We start from the raw sequence: 9,816 nt of genomic DNA, 5'->3' as shown, positions 1-9,816 counted from the left end.
CCATCACAAGGAGAGTTTTTTCCTTGGGTGCCACCCCTGGACAGCCTGGAGCCAAGATCTGCTGTGAGAATAGTTTCCCAGATCTCAGCCTCCTCCGAGGAGTGATACAGTGTGATCCATGGTGTGTGAGAGCGGCCTTCCACACGCTTGGCTGGGGCTCCCTGGATGTGGAAGGAGGCAGAGAATGAGGATGGAATGATGGACAGGCCAAGGTTTATTGGCCACCAAAAGAATGTTGTTCCTGTGCTTCTGCCCCAGGAATTTCTTATGATGCAAAGTATCTCAAACATCCTCTCTTTTTTTTTTACTTCAGGTTTCTTTAAAGTCACAAATAAAAATTGTACATATTCAAGGCATAAAACTTCTGTCACATATACATAGTGAAATGATTGGCATGACTGAGCTAATGAACATGCTCACTGCTCACATAGGTACGAAATCTCCCTTTCTTTAAGTTAGATTCTGCCAACTCATGTGTTGTCTTCTGCCTGTGACAAAATCTTTGTAGTAACGGGGACAGAACCCAAGGCCTTGGGTGTGTGCTACAGTCTCAGTCCCAATAATGCTTTTTGCATCAATTTTATTGGTGACTGATTCCGACTTTTGCTTTGGTGAGTGTTTTAATTAGGGTTCAGTGTAGGAACAGAAATGACTTCTTTAATTATGCTGCTGCTAAGTGCTCTGTTAGGTAAAGCTGATTCTCTTGGTGTCTTAGCCCAACAGCAAGATTTTTCTCCCTGGTCAGGGTCCACTGATTTAATGTCATGTCCTTGTTTCTTTGAACATCTTGCTCATTCCCAGTGCCTTTCTTCTCTCCTTCATATTCAGTTGTCTTTCTGTCTGGTGTCACTGTAGTGGGAGAAACCTCTTTTAAGATGCCTCTCTTCCAAGCAGTGATGCAGGGACCCAGACTCATTCTCTCTGGTGTCCCCTTACAGCTGCAAAGTCACTGTGCTCATGGTGCAGCTGGGAGGGAAAAGACTGCAGGATTTTATGTGGGACAGTGGTTTAGCTCTAGTTGGATCTGGTGTCCAGCATTTTGTTCATAGCGCATGTTAACATAGGGCTCCAGCTAGCTGCAAGGACACTGGGAGCCATTATGTCTAGAGGGTGTGCAGGAGAAAAGCAAATTGGCTCATGAGCAGTCAGCTGCTCCAGATATTACAGGAAAAGGATATGACACAGAATTAAGTGCTTACAAAACTGGTGAAAAAGCTGGAGGTGCAGTAACGAGAGGCTGCCATCTAACATTGAGTTTCGCGGTTACACCACTACCTACAGCCCAGAAATCAAGAAATCTGGCACTGCCTTTAGTGTCATCCCCACGTCCTCCACACTGGAACCCAACAACACATAAAACTGGAGTCCATCTGCTGCAAACACTCACCTCTGCTGGTGCCCCTCACCTCTCTGCGTGGAAATCCTTCTGTGTTCCAAATGTAGCAGGAGTGGATCATGTTAACTGACTCTAAAACACAGCTGGGGCTGCATCTACAAAGACTTGGACATGGAGTTTTAGTTTTTCTTCATTTCAGATGCAAGGAAGATGAGAAAAGAGGTTGGAATTTGGTGCCAGACAGTATTTGGCACCTCAATTTCATTTGGTGACTACTGTTTTTGTCCTTGCTGATGTTTCCATTTTTGTCCTTGATAACTGCTGCTTTAGTTTCTAAATCCTACTTATCCTCTTAATCCTGTAGTCAATTCTGTAAAGAATAACCTTCCTTTACATGTGTTTTAAACTGTGAAAGTTGATAAGTGACCAATAAAGTTACAGTTTTAATGTTGTCTGTACAGCAGAATCACCCAGAGGCTTATCCTTGTCTAGGCCAATACTCTTACGAAGGGATGCTGATGCTCTTGATCTAGGTGCGATCCAGCCACTGATACATAGATTTAAAGATTCTTGTGTAGCTGGATTGGGAACACCTTATTAAACAAAGATGGAATTTTTGACTCAAAATTCTTGAGTCAAAATCTTTGGGTAACCACCAAAGGGGGTGGGCTCAGAACCTAGATGGACTTTGGTAGATTTCTATGTGTTTGCTGTAAATACTAGGCACAAGGTGTCTTGATAGTAGAGGCTGGGACTATCCCTTCAGTGCCACTTGTAGGGGGTGCTAATTTTTTTAGCATCTCGCTTATCCTGTGGTCATTCATCACTATAGATATTCTTCAGTTTAACCATGGGGCTATGTCTAGGTAAGCACATGGTTAAGTTTAAAATATCAGTTTGAAAGTGGATCAAATACATGTAGCCTACCGGACATAATGGATGATTTCTTCTCGTGGTCACATGACTGGCTGGGAGCTGCAAGTCACTGTCAGCATCTCCAGGGAGTATTGCACTGAATATCACCAGCCTGGGAAAAGATCCAAATGCAAACTTTGAAGTATGACTTCTACCGCATTTGTATTGCTTTGAATCATCATAAAGTCAAAAACTTGTATGTTGAATCATCTTAACTGGATATGTATGTATACATAATTTTTATGTTCATATGCCAGTGGTAGCTTTATCCAAGACCAGCATAGAGGGAAGGAATTACTCCCCCAGCCATGATGACTCTGGATGAACTTTTGAAGAGGAGATGCCTTTACAACTCTGTAGCCCCTCTGTCACGCTCCATCTGAGCTGAAAGGTGCCATGTGGGTGAATCACACACAAGTGACCCAGCAGTGCTCTAGGAGAAAGTCAGGCACCTCAATCTTTTTTTCTTCTAGATAAGAATATTTTCTATTTGTAGAGCCGCTCAAAAATTTCCAGAATTTGGTGTAATTCCTGTCCCTTGCATTTCCTTTGTTAATTGCTTCTGACCTTGGCCGAACTCTAGTGTCCTTTGGCTGACAAGCTGCTGTTCCTCGGAGGGTTCACTCAGAGTCCTGATGTAGCATTGTGGTTGGAGGGCACTCCAGCCCCATAATGGACTCCGTGTCCATCAGTGGAGAATACAGGTAAGTCACAGAGGGAAGTATTGAGTGCTTTTCAGGTGATCTCATGCAGTTTACTGGCTTTCTCAGACCCATGCTGGGCAGGGTGGTACTACAGTGAGCCCCCCTATACCCCACTGAGATGATCTGCCCCTCACTGGCAGCCGGGTGGCAGGTTTCCTAGCAGAATCTGAGGAGGCAATGAGTGAGGGCAGAGCTGCCCTGGAGAGCAGGAATTCTGGCAGCATAAACGCGGGGAATTAGTTTGGGAAAGAAAGTTTGTAATAACAGTGTTCTAGTTCCTGCTGAATAAAACATTCAGAGAGCTTTTCTTCTCCCAGCAGAAAAATACAGCACAGTACTCCGGTGGCAATAAGATGGTTATTCTTTTTAAATCTTGTTTTTAATAAAAATCAGATGGCTGCAGTCATTTGACCTTGACTCTGCCCTCCCTCCTGACCCTGCCCAGGGCATTCTGTGTGCTGTGACAGGATGTGACTTTGGGCTGTATTGCATGTCTCTCATTTAAGCAGATGGCAAAACAGCCATTTCAATGACTGGGGCGTGAGCCCAGAGAAGGTACAACCAGCTGCAAACAGACCAGTAAATACGGTTGTTACACATCTGGTAGGTAGTTCTACAGCGAGGCAGCTAATGGTGCTGGTATTTAAATGGTCATTAGTAGACTCCTGATTCCGTGCACCCAATTAAGAAATACCCTGGAAGCGCTCTTGGTGTGGCTTTGCTACCATTTAGGCTGCAAACAGAACCACAAGCAAACCCCTGGTCTGCATGGCTATCATTGCCTGCAGGGAAAGAAACTCCATTTTTGTCAACAGGATATAGGAGATTCTGGAATGGGCTCCCCCCTCCAAAGGGCATCACAGAGGTATATGCTGGCACGTCGTGCATCCCCAGGGCCTGTCTCTCATTAACCTTCTATCGACAAAGCTTTGAATCAGTTAATCCTGGGGATTCATTATGCATAAGGGCCAGGTTATTCCCTTTAAACCCTCTGGCAAAGTTAAGAAGGGGGATGTGCTTTCTCATTATGAGGGACCTCACAAGAGAACTGAGTAGGCTTCTGCGTACCTGGTATAGATCCCAGGTTGCTGAGAACAGCTCCTTGGCCTTAGGGAATTGTTCACAGTTAAAATGCAAGTATCTTTGGCAAAGAGAATTTATTCAGAATGATTTGGTTTGTTAAATCACGTTTGAAAAGTTTGAAGCATGCGGAGCACTAAGGCTTTGAGGAAGGTGGGGCTAAGTGTGGGGTGCAGGGGGACTGGGACACCTTAAGGAATAGCAAAAGAGATAGGAGAGGCAGGAAAGACATGATTTTTCTATGTTGGCTTGTTTCCTTTTTCCAACCCTGCCCCTAAGTGGGGAAACTCTTAAATGTTTTCTTTTTGCTTTTCATAACTATCATTAAAAGCTGAAACAGCAGCCAGGGCTACCTCCTGAAATCCTAGGCGCCACACAGGAAGGAGCAGGGCTAGGGGACTGGCTGATTGAAACTTACATGCTGCCTCGGAAAGGCGACATGTGAGGGGCACTCTGGTGTATGTTCATTGTCCTGGTGTAAATATTGATAGTGGGCTCCCTTTCACTCGCAAGGGCTTCAAGTTTGAGCAGTAAGTCATACAGTCACCCTAACCATAGCTCTTTCACAGGAAGAGGTCATTCGTTTTGTCTTTTCATCTGTTCACTTTTTTGGGGTCTTGATTTTGGAAAATTACAAGGAGACACATGTCTTCTACTTTCACAGACAGAAACATGAGTTGGGACAAAAAAAAAAAAAAAGACAAAGGCAAGGCAGGCCTCAGTCAGGCTGTACCAAAACATGCAGACTGAAGTGGAACACGTGGTCCCTGGGTCCCTGATTCCTTCCCCAGCCCCCGATGCTGGCAAAGGTCCCTCTCAGCAGTAAAGCTACAGTGCTGTGGGAGCAGAGAGGAGGCTTTGGAAAGATGGCATGGGGAGCTTCTTTATTTATGGCCCAGTGGCCTAACTGGAACATTCTGGGTACAATGTGATGAAGATGCAGATATGAGGTTGGGACATCATGTGACAAAGGTGCTCACAGAGCAGGGCTCCTGGCTCTAGCAGTAAAGTGAAAGGCGATAACTTGTCCTTCACTAGGAGAGGGACTCTCAGGAGTAGAGAACTGTGGACAACACATGTGCCTGGGAGTTTGCACAACTGGACGGGTCCATGCTCAGTTTCCGGGGTGTTTGGAGACATGAACACAGAGACACAGACACAGTACCACAGGCCTTCCACATGGCAGTCTCACATAATGGAAACAGATCAGGTTTTGGGTACATTCTGGGCAATGTGACCCTGAGTTCAAATCTTCCCAGAATCATGGTTTACTAGCTGTGTTACTTTGGTCAGTTTTCTTAAACTCCCTGAATCTCAGATTCCTGACCTATGAAGTATAGTAGTTGTGAGGCCTTACTGATAAAATATGTTCCAATATTTGGTCTCTTGTCTGACCCGTAACATTAGTCAAGTTTCTCCTCATCCTGTCTTCCAGTGTAATGTTTACGACTGGCAGTGCGTGACATCGCAGCCTGTGACCCTTTATATGGAATAAGAATGTATATATTTGCTGAGTTGCCCAGGTTAAACACAAACTTGCAATCCTTTTGCCTCAGACTCGCAGAGAGCTGGGATTACAGGGGTCAGGTCACCGTGCTTGGCTCGGTCAGCACAGTTTCAGTTTTCACTTTCCTTATGGGCAGCACCTAGCTCTGACCCAACTCCTCCAACCTGTGTGGTCAATGGGGTCTAGCATGTGTTAGTCCCCTGCTCATTACAGACATAATTATTACTGCTACTGAATGAAGTTGAACAAGGAAGGGGGTGGGGGTGGTTTACCACAGCCAGGCAGCTCAGAATTATATCTTGGTTCTTTGAAGTTTCTGAAGGTCGATGCTGGAACAATTAACACAGGTGTTTGTTCTTCAAATACATTGTTAACAGCCGGCTCCTCTTTCTGATCTTGACTATCTGAAAACAAATGGGGTAAGAGGACCCATCCCCCAGTAAGCAGCCTCCTCTTAGCCTGTTTCTATTGTGTATCATCTGTGTTTGGCCTTGACTCTCCTGTGTGTTGTGCTGTGCAGAGAATATCAATTGGTGTGCAGGAGAACAAGCCAGGCACTGCCAGCCCCGTGTGTGAGTGCATTGTCAGTGGGGAAATCATGCTACATGCACAGGAAATAACTTCCTTTTCTCTTTTTATAAATTAGTTCAGTGATCCTTGGGATTATGATTCCTGAATCCCAAAGAAAGTGCTTAAAGGGATAGGGGCTCAGAATGCAGTGTTCCTAGGAGTTCCAAAAGGAAGCATGGGTAGGAAGTGATTTGACAACTACAGCAGCCCATTTCCCACCACACTGTCCTTTGTATCACAGCCATTTCAGCTGCTTTGTGGCAGAAAGCTTTGACTAAGACCTGTGCTTATAGCTGGGATATGCAGGCTGGGGAGGAAGGCAGGGGACCCGCTTTCTAGAGGAGAGAGTTCATGCAAAATGTTAGATTCCTGTGTCTGGGATCTACTAGCCTTATTAGATACAGGTTTAGCTTCTATGTTGAATATATCATACAAATAGAGATCATCAGACTCCGAAACATCATATAGGCCCCTTTGTTCTATAATAAGGAAATTGAGACCAAAGAGGGTAAGTGGTCTCTCCCAAGGTCCTCACACAGCTGACAGGGGCTGGGTTGGACTTGTGCCGAGATGCAGACCATTATACTTCCCAGTTACTACTCTGCCTATCAAAGAGACAAACTTTGGATTCCCAGGGGTAAAATGGGCAGGCTTTTCTCATTTTAGTTTATTCCAGAGTAAAAAACACATTCTTATTTGTTCTTAATCTACTTGTAAACTCTAATAAGTTCTAGTGTTAACTATTTAACACAATTTACTTAATTAGCTAATCGTTAAAAATAGAAAGCTGTTTTCTTTGGCCTTTTATAGTCTATATTTGTCCTACTGCAAAGAAGTTTCTAATCATTTGTTGTTGTGGTGACATTGGCATAAAAGTAAATTTCTTGGTAGAAAACCAAAGTCTTGTTCCTGAGGGTCATACATTCCTCTCTTGAACACCCTATACTCCCTGAAAAGTAAAATGTAGAAGGGAAAGAAGGCATTTTTAAAATTAAAAGCATTACACACATATATATTTATAACCAGGGAAGTGTTAATGTAATAAGTAGATGTCAAGAGATTGGGGCCACTGGATTTGAATTTGAGTTTGCTTTCTATTCTTTTCCATCCTGGTGACTTTGAGGGAATGACCTCTGCAAGGTTGCAGCCACTCAGGTGTAAAATGCATGCAGTCACTGTGTCTGTTTTGTAATTGTTACAAGGGCATGATATATATAAATAAATATATATATATATTAGTACCTTGCCTGAAACATGGTAAATCTTCCATAAACATTTATTATTATGATTATTGGCAATATATACTTATCATAGAAAAATGTGTAAGCTCATAAAAATACGAAGAAAGAAACAAACACTGTCTCTATTCCATCCCTCGAACCCTATTACTCGTTCCATTTTGGATAGAACAATCAAAATCATAATCATATACACATATCTATCATGGTGTACTAGTGTATATGTAATGTAGTAGGCTGATTTTTTAAAATTTAGCATTCTCTTATAAACAATCTCTATTATTTTTCAGAAACACAATTTTGGGGTGATGAGATGGTTGTACAGCTTTGTTGTGGCTGTAGCTAATGAAGACAGTGCCCTCACATCTTCAGATTTTGTTACTGAGAAGGATGATTTGTAGTGTCTACCAAGTATTCTACAGCCTACCACCATTTATTTAACCATTGCCCTAATGCAATTTATTTTGTTTTCTCTATTTTTCTTTTCTTTTCTTCTCTTTCTTTCCCTTGTTTCCTTTTTCTCTTTTTAAAGTGCCTTTATAAGCTTTCTAGCATATAAATCCTCATCTGCACTTTTGAGCATTTTTTGGATATATTCTTAAAAGTAAATTTTTGACTGATGAGAACATGTCAGACTCTTGGTCCACATTACTAAGTTGCTTTGGAAAAAGAAGCAGCTCTTTATTCTGTTAAGTTCATTCTCCAGAGCTGCATACAAGGTTTCCCACTAGGCTGTTGCTGTGAAAGGGGTAGTCAAATTCTTAATTAACATCCTTGGTCAATCAAATGTCAATTTCTTCCTTCTCCTGGGCTGCATATGGCAGAGTTGGAAATGTCTTTGATTTGAATATACTATTGGAATCCTTAAGGGAGGCCCTGTGAGCACTGGTTTGGAGAGATACCGAAAACGGAGCTTCACCTCTTGATCTTAGCTAATCTAATCCAAACCTCTGAACCAGTGCAATGACATCCTTCATCATGCCCATTTCTAAAATCTTTAAAAGCAGTATAGCCCACGAGTACTTTGCTTAGTCTTTTGTATGGATAATGCTTTTCCTTTGCTAGACAACTGTCCAGGAATCCTTGACTGATTTGGCTCTGGGAAGCAGAGCTCTCAGATGTATGTCCTCCTTGCACAGTAAGGGTCTCCTACAGCCATCCCGAGTGTGCTTAGGAGATGAGATTTCTGGAATGCTTGTGCTGTGGTTTAGGTGTTGTTAAGTTTGTCCTTAGGCTTCACTTCCTTGAATCTAGAATCCTCACCCTTCTAGAATCATCCTTTCTATTCTCATGCAGCCACACTGAGTTCAGGGCTTCCATTCTGTTGTGCCTAATCTGCTGCGTACTTATGCATTTGCTCTCTGCTGGTAAATTCTTCCTCTGATCTGGTCTGAACACAGGTGTTAGATTAATCTTCTTTCAGCATAGTCCTGAGGCTGCCGCCCTTCACTGACAGCCACATTAAACAAGTTCTCAAGACCATCTATTATGCAGTTTCTCTTTCCTGGTTTCCCATCACAATTGCCAGCCAAACTGTATCACTCACTGTTATTCAGGTGGACCTGGTCCTTGTCAAATGTGTTGCTTTCTTTTGCTTTAATTGCCCTCCTTTTCCATGCTTCTCTATTGAAATTTTATCAATCAATATCCATGTCAAATAGTATTATGTGAAAACTGTCCCAACTCCATCATCAGAAGGAAAGCCCACCCTGTATAAACACCTACTGCACATTCTTGCCTCTCCTCAGCTTGCCTCATATGTGAATAAGTTTTTGGTGTCTAGTCCTCCCTTTGTACTGGTCACTAGAAATAATAAACTCCTAGAGGGCAGGAGTAACCTGCCCTATCTCCTTCTCCACTGAATCATGCACAGAGTGCCTTGTGTATGGTGGACACTTCCACATTCCAACTCAGAAGTCCTCAGACGTAGCTCTCCTATGGTTGCCAAAGAGTAGAAGCAGCACAGCTGCCTGGATTTATTGCTTTTCCCAGGAGAGGCAATTATAACGCTTTATCTTCCCCCTTTGGCTTTCAGCCACTGGCTCTGCATCTAATCTCTAATTTTTTTTGTTGTTGTTTAAAGGGATTTTCATTCTACTCAGCCAAAGCAAAAGGATGATAGGAATAATGCAAGTTCTTGCTATTTACTGAAAACCTACTGTGTGTTAGAACTGTGCTTTACATATGGGATCTCATGTATTAACCTTCACAAGAACTTTTAAAATTAAGTATTACTATCCTGTTTTATGGAAGAGAAAATGATAGCTCCAGAGGTTAAAAACAGAAGAGAACAAAACAGAACAGAACAAAACCGAAGCAAAATTGTTGCAGTAGTGGGTTAGACTGGGGTCAAGAATTGAAGGCACATCAACTGAGCCAGGTCCTTTCCACGAAGCTCACCAGGAAAGGAGGACTGAAGGGTGGGCTGATGTGAGACTGGCTCAGTTTTCCTGAACCTAAGTCCCT

The sequence above is a fragment of the Chinchilla lanigera genome, unplaced genomic scaffold (assembly GCF_000276665.1).
Source record: "Chinchilla lanigera isolate Chin_1 unplaced genomic scaffold, ChiLan1.0 scaffold00003, whole genome shotgun sequence".
Lineage (NCBI taxonomy): Eukaryota > Metazoa > Chordata > Mammalia > Rodentia > Chinchillidae > Chinchilla > Chinchilla lanigera.
Note: the sequence above shows the minus strand (reverse complement) of the source record.